The sequence below is a fragment of the Calypte anna genome, chromosome 6 (assembly GCF_003957555.1).
Source record: "Calypte anna isolate BGI_N300 chromosome 6, bCalAnn1_v1.p, whole genome shotgun sequence".
NCBI lineage: Eukaryota > Metazoa > Chordata > Aves > Apodiformes > Trochilidae > Calypte > Calypte anna.
This window is the reverse complement of record NC_044252.1, coordinates 28,775,250-28,787,500: the sequence shown is the minus strand read 5'-3', so window position 1 is coordinate 28,787,500 and position 12,251 is coordinate 28,775,250.

The following is a 12,251-nucleotide window of genomic DNA, read 5'->3' as shown; positions in this document are numbered from 1 at the left end:
GTCTTGGATTACTGGCTCCATGGAGTGAAACATTAATGAAAGGGATTATGCTTATTATTTCTCAGTGCATTGTGTGTTCTTAGATATTCTTATTGGTATTACTATTATTTACCAAGAAAACTGATATTTACTTCCACTGAAACATATTTGCATGTGTGTTTAATACTTCCTTCCACTGGCATAGCTCTAAAATGGTCACAGGGAAAATAGCAGAAGATATATGATTAGTTGCCTCTCTCCTGCCTGTCAGTTCTCCTGTTGCCTTTACTTGATAAAATCAGATCCCTTGTCACATAGAGTTTAAACAGGGTCTTGTTAGAAAATACAGATAATATATAGAAAAAATATATATAGATAATACAGATACTTCAGTATTACTTGCCTTCAGTCTTAGGACAGGCCATTTGTGTGGAGAATGACTTTTCATTAGCAAATCCAAGTGGGTAAAAATCCAGAGAAATTGATTTAAATTTTTAAATATGGAATTCATCACTTGCAAAGGGAAAGTGCCAGCCATTACAGGCTGTTCATTTATTAGTCTGTATTTCATTTCTAATTTGAGCTTCTGAAGTTTCTATCCAGGACTGTAGTTAGTCTAACCTAATGGCAAAGCTCTGCCAGGGAACTGCCTTGACTTAAAGGCACAGACTGCCACAGAAGAAAGGTCTGAGGTGCATACATAAAAGAAGAAATGGCCATCTAATCAGTAGAAACTTTTCTATGTCACATCTTGAATTCCTAAGAAGTATGTTGAATGTTGAGAACAAGTATTTGAGGAGACTGGATTAATGGGGAAAAGATGAAACTCTGTTACTAAGTTACTGCAGTATTCACTAGAAATCTGTTAAGAAAAAAGCCAAAAACAAAACAACACAAAAAATCCAAACCAAAACAACCAACAAAACCACCCAAATAAAAAAAACACACAACAACAAAATGCCAAACCCCCCCCCCCAAAATAAAAATAAAATAAAAATAATTTTAAAAAAGAAGAAATACTTCCATTCTGATGCAAGATGCCTGAACCCTGCTACTCAGAACAAGTCTCTAGGAATCTCTTTCTGTGTACAGGAGTTTTGAGTATGTATTTACCTTTTGTGGGCACTGGGGGACAGGTAGTACTTGTTCTGTGATGGGATGGTGTTACTGTGTTAAAGCTTCTTCATGAAGCAAACCTAGCATCCACCTGGATGTAATTAGTATGAAACCTCTGGCCTCAGTTTTATCTCCATGTTATCTATGGATAAGACAATTATTCTGATGTCCTAAACTTCTGTATGCTTCTGTTGGACAGTCAGACACGGGAATTTAGGCAGAAAGACACAAGACAAGCCTGCAGAGCACCAGCTCAGCCAATGAGGCTTCAAGGTATAACAATTTCAGACAAAGGTTATCTATTATCTATCCCATTTTTGGCAGGACTGCCCTGAGCACAGGCTGATGCTACAGAACCAAATGAACAGCAGTGCCAGTAGGATTCCTCGGATCCCTTTATGTACAACCACCAGTGCTCCCAGTACAACAAACCTGCTCCCAGTGCAAGCCAGTTGGCCGTGTCCCTCTCCAGAAGGAGGTGGATGAGGGCAGAGCCTTTTCCTTCAGCCGCGGATGGCTGCGGAGGAGGTGCGGGTGGAGCGGGGCGGGACCGGGATCCGCCGCTGTCCGCGGTGCTGAACGCTCCCTGCGCGGGGTCCAGCGGGGCCGCGGATGCTCCGCAGGAGCCGACGTCAGCCTAAAAATTGAGTCATAGGGTCATAGAACGGGGAGAGTTGGAAGGGGCCTTAAGCATCACCTAGATCCAACCCCCTTGCCACGGGCAGGGATATCTCCCACCAGACCATGTTGCTCCAAGCCCCATCCAACCTGGCCTGGGACATTTCCAGGGATGGGGCAGCCACAGCTTCTCTGGGTAACCTAGGACAGTGTCTCGCCACTCTCACAGTGAAGAATTTCTTCTTAATATCTGATATCAATCTCTTTCAGTTTGAAAGTGTTAGTCTTTTCCCTATCACTCCATGCCCTTGTAAAAAAGTCCCTTCCAGGCAGCCCCTTCAGGTACTGGTAGGCAGGTATAAGGTCTCCCCAGAGCCTTCTCTTCTCCAGGATGAAAAACCCTCATTCTTTAGCCTTTCTTCATAGGAGAGATGCTCCAGCTCTCTGATGATCCTCATGGCCTTCTCTAGGTTCACTCCAACAGGTCCGTGCCTTTGTAATGTTGGGGGCCTGAAAATGGGCACAGTTCTATAGGTGGAGTCTCAAGAGGGGAGAGCAGAGGGAGAAAATAACCTTACTCAGCCTTCTGGCCACACTTCTTTTGATGCAGGACAGGATACAGTTGGCTTTCTGGGCTGCAAACACAAAATTGCCAGATTATATTGGGGTTTTCATCAACCAACAGCCAAGGGATGTGCTCAATCCATTCTCCCCCAGCCTATATTTGTGCTTGGGATTGCCCCCAACCCATGTGCAAAACATCCCAAAGAACTTCTTTAGTGGTAAAGTAGCTCTTGGGAAAGCTGGAGTCAAAGGTCAGGGATGAGATAGCATTTCATTAATGACCTCTTTAACCAAGGAAGAGAATTTAGCAATGGCAAAACTATTTTGGCTGGCAGACTGTTGCTGCAACACCCTCCTTTTACCACACTGCACATCTTTGTCAGGTGGGTTAGGCAGCTTAATTCAGACCTGCTACTTGAACCATATTACCATGTTTCCTAACTTCCAGATAATCAAAATGTACATTAAACAGTTTTGTTCTGTTACAGGCAACAGGAGTAAGCTTGACATAATTATAAAGAGACTTCTGTGACCTGTGGGCAATCAAAATCATTAATTTTGATTGATGCTTCCACATTTGCAGCTCTTTCCAGATCTACAGTCGTGTCTCAGGGAAACTTCTGCTGGAAATTATCAAATTGTAACAGAATCCATGGGGACAGAGCATACAGACCTTGGCTGTCAATCAGAGAGCTCCAGTTCTAACACTTTGTCCCTTTGCTTTCCCTTTGCATTTTGCTCCCACTCTTATTTAGTTTATACTGTAAGATTTGCAGGTAGAAACTCCCCCCTGCTGTGTGTTTGCATAATTAGGGCAGTCAGTAAGCATTGCTTTAATATGAATAACAATAACAAACACCTTTTCAATCCTTGTGCATATAGTAAACACTGAAAACCATACAGCCAAAAGTTCAAACCCTTTAATGAACTGTAATACTGGCTTGTATTAAAACCAAGACAAATGATCATTTTCTACCTGTTCATTTGCTTTCACAATGTAGAGAGCACATCTCTTCCTAGATGGGGGTGGATGCACCACCACTATAAAACACCCTTGCTGACTCCCATGGGACTCTATTAATTAAAAAATATATATTTCCAGAGTTCACCTGTTTGCAAGCTTCCAAGAAGTCTGCTATCTGTCTATATTTATACATATGCACACTTCTGTTAAGAAGAATCCTGGGAGCAGCCTGCACTGCATAACTAATTGCTGTGAAGCTGCTCCTGGCACAAACACACACACACAAAAAAAAAAAAAAAAAAAAAAAAAAAAAAAGAATTGCAGTGGCCAAGAAGATTTTGGAATGTCCATTTATTTGTGCTGGACAAAGCAGTGAGAATCCCAGCAGCATTGCAATCCAGGACAGACATTTTGAGAAAAGAAAGGTAGAAATGAATAAAATAACTTAAATCCCAAAAGCTGCATCAACACAGAGGAATCCCTGAAGAATTATTTCTGCCTAATTGGCTTCCTAAAGTGGATGATGGGAAACTCAGATCAGGATCCTGAGATGGTTCTTGTGCAGTGAACTTTGGTGGAAAGCAGAGTCTTTTTTACCTTTCTTAAGCTGAACATCAATGCTTCAGATTGAAAGGCAGAGACTCAACAATTCTTTGCTTGACATTTTAATGAAGATCATTATTAGTTGTCCCACTCTAAGTTCTTAATGTCTGAAGCTTAGAGCAAGAGGTCACAAATGACAGAAAAATGAGAAAATATAATTCAGCTTCTGTAAAATAAAGTTTTTACATGTGATCTTCTTCTCTTTCAGCCTAAGATGAAGAGGATGAGAGACTTCTGTACTTGCAGGGTATGAATTGGCAGGTGGTGGTAGGCAGCACGGGGTGGGGATTACCCCACTGATTGGAAGTTAATATTGAGTCTATTAACACCTGGCAGCCTGGGCTGGGACACCAATCAAATTAGTTACTCACCTTTTAATACATCTTGGAACAATGCTAGTGAGCAGCCTCTTTAGTCTTGATTAATGTAAGAATTAATCTGCTGGTGAGCTCTGAAAGTAACTTTCCAGAACTGGGGAGTTCTGCATCACAAAACATTGTGGGATCAAATTCAGATCTTACCATGGCTAGAGCTTTGTATTAATTAAGAACAAATTTTCCTCTGTATACAGGATTATTTGAGGCCCAGACCTCAAGAGGATTCAGTGGAAGTGTTGTGCTTTAGTTCACATGCATATAGTAACATTAAAAAATGTAGAAGAAATTTTGCTTCAGGAGCAAAAGTATTATAAAACTGACAAATTAAAGGTCAATTGAAACACTGGGCACTGTTTAAATCAGAATGCTCTCTAGATGATCAATAGTTAATTCAATATTCCTTGGTTTATTCTACTATGTAATAAATACTGAGCTCTGTTCATGTCTGGGTAAGGTGTGCTTTGAGAGAGGGAAAGAGGAAATAACACAAGCAGCATGATTTTTTCATGGGTTATCCTGCAAAAAACCACAGAGTCAACAGCTTTATTTTCTAAAGTGGTGTAGAAAGAGTAGAAATCCTTAAGTGGAAGGAAATAACAGCTTTATATGGCCAGCCATTTTATATGATGAGAGTAAAATTTCATAAAGAGAAGTTTGGAAATCTCTCCGTGGAGAACTTCTAGTCAGCATCATAGAGAAGCACTGGAGAAAGCTGAAGGGAAAGCCTAATATTTCAAAGCCTGTGAGTACAAATTACCATTTAGCAAGTGCTTAATGTAGAGAAACAAGATAAACCAGGTGCCTCGAATTGCCAGTGAGTGGGTGTGAGTCCACCTGTGCCTGATTAGGACAGGCCCCTATTGGGCATGAGCAAGATCAGGGGGCCAATAAAGGTGGGACACACACCCACAGAAGGCACCTCAGCTCACTCTGGTGCGAGGCATGGAGAGGCCAGCAGCTCGTCGAGCCTCTGGAGCAAGAAAGGCTCTTCCTGCTACACTTCTACCCTGGAAGCGCTGTGTGGTGGCTGGAGTCCTGGAAGAGACCAGCAGCTCGTCGAGCTTCAGGAGCAAGAATGGCTCCTCCTGCTACAGCTTAATACTGGAGCCTGATCCTGTACCCCCATTTTCCACAAGTTCTTGCTGCCTGTATTTGGCAGCACGAGGCCTTTGAGGTCAAGGTGTTCAGTTTCCAGTTTTGCCCTCTAGGTCTCAGAAGTAAGGGAGTATTTCAAACCTTGAGCTTCAAAAAGAATTTAAGAAATGCACAAGAGAGCCAACTTTTAAATGAGCTGGAAAGATTTTATGAGGACATAAGATCAACAAGTAACCAGGACTCCAGCTGTGAAAGAAAATGTGAGAAACAGGCACCTCTTACAGTGTGAAATTAGTCTAATTCTTGGGGCTTTTGGAGTGGCAGTATCAAACAAGTGGCCAATATCCTGTACACTTTCTGCCATCCACATGGCATCAACTCCATTACCACATTCTGTGAAGCAGTCTGATTTGCCACAGGTTTGTTTAACCCTTCATTTGAAAGTGGAGAGGGATTTTATTTTTTTTTTCTCTCTCACTAAGGGCTGAACGTGCCCTTTCTAGCACACCTAGGAAGGCTGAGCATGGACCTCAGAACTACACATGCAAACTTCATATAACCAGGAGTCATCTGGAGTGGGGATGCAGATGCAGAGGTACCTGGTCTAAAAGGGGGGTTGTACCTTGGAAGAGGCACCTACACCAACAAGGGTCCAGCTAATTATACATTGCTGGTGATGAACATGGGTCTCCCAAAAGGGGTGGAGGTTGGCACACTGCTTTAGACATCAGGTGCTTTCATTTACGACATCTGATAATGCCTTTTTATAGCTTGGATGATATCTAGGTGTGATTAATAAAACAAAAGAGTGTCGGAGATTGGAGAGGGAAAACTAATCCAACCAATATGGTTGATAAACAAGCTTCAACTTTATTGTACAGTAACTTTTACTTGTAGTGTTTCTGTGACCACACCCCCATCACCACACAACAATATAACATATTACTGGACACCCAGTGTGTTTACCTGTAGCACAGCCCATCCGTGGTGCAGGTAGCACAGAATTATGGGCCCATCTAATTGGCCCCTCAAACATGAGGGGTTGGGCACGGCAAAAGGGTCACACCCCTTACCTTTTCGGGAGCATTCGGGAACATTCTCCAACATTCCACAACAAAAGAGAACTTTGGCAAACCCAGACATGAACTGTGCCTCACAGATCTGTGGTGCCTTTTCATCCTGCCCTGTTTTGCACCATCACCTGGAGGAATGGGTGTCCCTGGGTCTGGTTTCTGCCAGCACTCACAGTCTGTCCTTGCATTGTTAAAACTTCAAACAAACTTGCTGGTGCAAGATGCTTTGATAACAACAACAATAAAATGCACTATGTAGAATAACTCCTCCTTGTCCCTGAGAAGCAACTCTTTCTAGTCAAACCACCTTTGCTGTTTCAGTGACAGCAAGCAAGAGGAGCATTAAGAGGTGAGAGTGTGGCTGGGTGCTTGGGTGGGCGATTGTGTCTCTCTCTGGTGGGCAAGCCAGGTAAAACTGCTTCCCAGTAAATGTGCAAACCCAGTCAGAGAACTGTGTGATTCACTAAAGCACCAATCCCATCCCCTTAACTCAAATTCCAGGCAGCTCCCAGCTCACAAAGTAATATTGATCATCTTTTTAAGGGGAGGAATCTCCATGATGATATTGTTGAAGAAAGGAGGAACATTTGGTTGAGAAGCTGTATTTCAAGCAAAATAACCCTTGAAGGAGCATTCACTTTCAAATCAGTAAGGCACAAGTATAGGGAACTCACAAAACAGCAGCCAGTTACATACACAGATTCAATGAGGCTTTTAGGAGAAACAATGGGGCTGTTTTTAAGGGTGGTTGCCCTGTTGAAGTGTATTTCTCTGAATAGCAACAATGCTGTAGTGCTGAATGGATTCAATAGTGCTGTCTCAAACGTGGCCAGGAGTGTCTAGAAGTGGGTGGAGGTAGAAAGAGCTGGTAGTACCCTTCTTAAGGTTGACTCAGACCACCTCCTCCAATCCTTTCTTTGCTTTGGCAGGGACTGAGGTTTCCTTCCCCTTTCCCTCTGTGACAAGCTTCCTTCTCTGACTGAATATTCCCCACCTGGAAACAATAGAATGAAATTTTTAAAACGTGGGCTTAAAGGATTCAAGTGTAACTTCGAGCGAGACATCTGGGTAACGCAGGACTCTCCTGAGGGAAGTGAGTAATATCTTGGCACCTTGGCTGTTTGGAACTGGGAAGGAAAAATACATACACAGATAGAATATAATGTAGGAATCAATCCTGCCTTGGCCTCTGTACGGAAAACAAGTGACCTTAATGATCTATTCTCTCTCTAGAGCACTCACACAGAAAGCCGTGCTCCTTCCAATTCAGCTGTGAGCCCAGCACATCACACAATGGCCCTCACTCCTCGGGAAGCTCTAAGTGCCACTGCAATACAAATAAACAAGTTCTGTGCAAGATGGTGAGGGCACCAGCAGCCTACAAAAAGCAGCTCTTGGGGACGTACGAAGACTTGGGAGGGGGTGGGGGGGTTGTTGTGTGTGCTGCAGGAGCATTTACTTGAGGAAAATTTGCTTCCCTCGCTGAAGAATAGAGTTCCATTCAAAAGGTGTTCTTCCTTGCTTCCTTTTTGCCTTTATAAATTTCACATGCACATTCCTCTATGTGGCAAAATAGAAACACAAAGACTGGAAGCTTAGGGGTGACATTGCTGAGCAGTGTCATAAAATACGAGGCATGAGACAGAAATATATAAATAGCTGCAGGCCATGGTCTGCTCTCACTGCTTATGTGCAGCTTTATTAATACTAATAGGAGTTAAGTGCCCAGAATGAAGTGACAGCTATTGCCCCTCAGCTCTGCCACCAGTTCTTGAGCACTGCTGTGGTCCAGGCAGCTTTTTTCCACGCTACACAAAGCTGCTTCCATCACAGTGCAAAAAATACCACCAGATCCCAGGAAAACAGCAGACTCCATCTGCTGTGATCTGATGTATGGGGGTTTTGAGGTTTCTACGTCTAATTTTGCTATCATCTATTGTATCACAAAAGCATTCTTCTTCTTCTTCTTCTCTCCTTCTTCTTCTTTTTCTTCTTCTTCTTCTTCTTAGTAGTAATACCATCACCATCATCATAATCTTGGTGTGCTCATGTCACTTTCAAGATGATGGCTCTTTGGCATAACTTTGAAATTGAAAATGGTGCTTAAAATTGCACTTGAGTGTAGAGAAACAAGATAAACCAGGTGCCTCGAGTTGCCAAAGAGTGGGTGTGAGTCCACCTGTGCCTGGTTAGGGCAGGACCCCTATTACCAGGGGGCCAATAAAGGTGGGACACACACCCACAAGGAGGAAGCTCAGCTCATTCCTGTGTGAGGCAATGGAGAGGCCAGCAGCTTGTTGAGCCTCAGGAGCAAGAAAGGCTCTTCCCCCTACACTTGAGTGTCCTAGGAAATAGTCCTGTGGCTGAGAAAGCCACAGACAGTATATGGCGTAAGACTACTGTGCAAAGCTTATGTGCCTCTCAGCTCATGGGCTGGGGGGTTTTGTCAAGGGATTATTTTTTTTTTCTGTGACATTGTCCACTACATTTATGGGTTCTGAGAAGGGAATTACAAACCCTACAGGAACAGTCTTTGGACAGGTTTCCCTCTAGGCAGCAATGGAGAGCACTGAGGTGCCCAAGGTGCTGCAGGATGTGAGTTGGGGTCTACCTGCTGCAGTGCTGGGCTGTCTCTTCCAGGCTGGGAGGAACCTGCTGGGTACTTTTCATGCTGGCTGGATAGGGAAGTCTGGTTCTTTAGCAGTGACCTTCCCAAAAAAAATCCCAGGTGTGTGTTTGGAATGACTGTACAGATGTGAGGGCTGTGAGGGATCCTGAGGATGTCAGAAGTCATTCGGTGTTGGGAAGAAAAGGGAATGGAAACAATATAAAGTAGTTTTGGGGTTTTTTTTCAAAGCAGTATGGCTGGAAAAAGCTGCTGGATAGTTCTCAGGGTGTATTACACTCAGTTATCTCATAAAAGCCAGGCAGCTAAATTACTGCTGGTAGCACAGAGCTGATGTTCAGCTCACCTCTGCTTCTAGCTACTTCTCTGCTCTCAATTCACATTTTCCAAACAATTTTCCAATATGTGTTAAAACACATTTTTAAAAACAGCTCCCCCAAATTCCTACCTCCCAGCCTCCACTGTTGGTAGGAGTAAGTTTCTATCAGCTTCAAGTGCATTGAATCAGGTAATCAGGAAGAAATTGCCACACAAACTCTTTGAAGCTTTTATCCCTCTTAAGTTTAAACCCAGGAAAATGTCTTTATACATATATAAAGGAAGCACCATTTTCTCTGCCTGCTTCACCCTAGATTGGATCACATTTGGGTGATTCACCCTTGGGTATTTGGGTGATTTACCCTTGGGTATCTTTCCTTTGCTGCAACCACACAGCTGATGTGCAGGATGGAGGATGCCCTGCTGCTCCCTTGCTGGTGTCTCACCATACCCCCAGCACTGCAGTCCTTACAGAGCCCACATTTCCAAACAAAACAGGCACTTTTGTGGGCTTGGGATGGTACAGACACCACCCCTAAGGAGATCTCAGGGAGTACAAAGGAGGGAGGTGTTAAGATGAGGCTGTTGCTATAAAACGAAAACTACGGTCAGACCCGCAAGGAGGATTTGCTGCTAATCCACAATTTAAAGGGAGTGATTTCTCCTTCTTGTCCCTACTGTGATTCCCACTACACAGGCTGGGTACTAAAGCTTGGCTCTAGAAGCAGAACTTGAAGCTTACTGTGCTCTTTGAAAGAAAATATTGGAGGGCCTGTTATATCTCTTTATTAATAGGTTTTGACTAATCCTCTATTCATTGGTGTCCATTATGAGATTATACAGCTAAAATTAAGTTAGTACATACAGTATGTCTGCAATGAATTCGATAATTGTGTGTTTCTAAAGGAAAAAATGGTTCAATAATTATGGCTGAGACCAGCAACTGGCATCACAGTCTTTGTTGACTGAGGAATATTGCTGAAGTGAGGCAGCTTTTCTTTGCCTGTACGAGTTAAACCCCCAAATTGAGGTGGTTCTGCTCTCTTGGAAGAAATGTTAAGAAATGTTAGTAGCATGCATAGGGCACACACAGGCATTTTGAGGAGGAATCAAAAGCCCCAAGCTGGCAACAGTGAGAAGTCTGGTGGCAGGAGATATTCTCAGAGGAGAAGAGATTTATTAGCAGCTACATTTGTAGTTTATTTCTAGCAATAGGATTTGTGTTATAGGAAAATATGTCACATGGGCTAAATCTCTTTTTTGCAATTACTGTATAAGTGAGAAATTAAGTAGCTATATTCCTTCCTTTCACACAACTCAACTGATTATATGTGTTTTTAAGAAGCCTTTTAAAGTGCATATATTTGCTTTAGAGTGTGGATACCTCTCAGAGCTTGATGGGGCAGTTTCTGCAGAACTTAGTTCTAAGATGAGCCAACTCCTTGAGTTGAGGAGGATATAATGAATTGCTCAGTCACAAAACCCCAAAGCCCAGGAGCCTCAGTACCCCAAGGTTTGAAGCAGACACTGCTGGATCGATTCTTGCTCCCTCACTCCTCTTTGAGGGTGTTAAATCTCTGAGAAGTCCAATGGAGTGCAGTCCCAAGGATCACCAGCTTCTTCACAGTCCTGGCATCCTTCACCTTTATATCAGAGCATGATTTATAGCAGATAGTCACATCAAAAAGAAATTATAAAGAGTAAATATCACTGCAGAAATTAATTCTTCAGCATTTTCACTGCACTTCATGAATAGATATGTTGAATATTACATCCCATCTGGGGGTCCTCATAGCTTAAAGGTGGATTTATGCCTACAACGTTGGACATGAACCTCAGATAATTTAGATATTAATGTCAGCTCTACAGCTGTCTTACAGTGTAATGACATTAAGAGCCTCTATCTGCTTCAAGCTACTTTGTGATCATCACTCAGTTGTTAGTCCACTCCTTCTCACAGGAGGCTTTTCCATAGGTGGCTTTATCTGGCAGCCCATCTTGTCTACTTATAGAAATATACACATATACATACCCATAAAACCTCTCTGAGATAAGGACTACATTGTCAATAAGCACCTATGACAGATGTGCCCCAGTGCTGCATGTACAGTCCCCAGCAAAACCAATCTGAATTACCTGTTCCTGGGAGGTTTGCTGGATCTGACACACTAAAAGGATGATATCCCTGGTGGACCGAATTGTGAATGCCAAGGGTTTTTTTTATTGATGAGGTGAGGAGGTTGTTTATCTGCTTTTTATGGGGAAATGTATTTATATGATGCTGAATTAGTTAAAGCAGAGCTTTCTACTAACCTTAGTTTACTTTACATCCAAGTCCTATGATCGGGCGTGGATGATACCGAAGTTTTCTATGCTGAAAACAGGCAGAGAAGAAAATAGCATATCTAATGTATTCCTCCTGCCTGGTCACTACATACCTAGATAAAATCTGGCTACAAGTGCTCCTATGAGGATCTTCCAGGAGAGGCAAAAATTCAGCACAAAAACCAGGCAGCTAAGTAAAAAAGGGAAGCTAATCTTTCGAAGAAAAGTCAATATATTATGCTTCAACTGGCTGCATACTGTGCTGAGCAGGTAAATTGTAAGAGCTTTACAGGACACTTGTTGCTAACTAAAATAGCTTTTTGGCTTTAAAATCTCCCTCTTCTTTTCACTAGATTTCTCAGGTTATACCCTATTCTCTCTCAGCTGGCTGGTCTCTCTCTCCCCACCTCTGCTGCTTGCCAAAGGAATTGCCTCTTTGGAAGCTGGCTCCCTGGAATGCAGGGTCACAGCTGCAGTCCTCACTCAGGCAAACTTTGTATAGACTCAATCACACTTTGGTAGAAATAAGGACTGCAAAACCTCACAGCCAGGGTGATGTGTCTGTTTAATCAGGGAGTCATCAACTGAGAAGC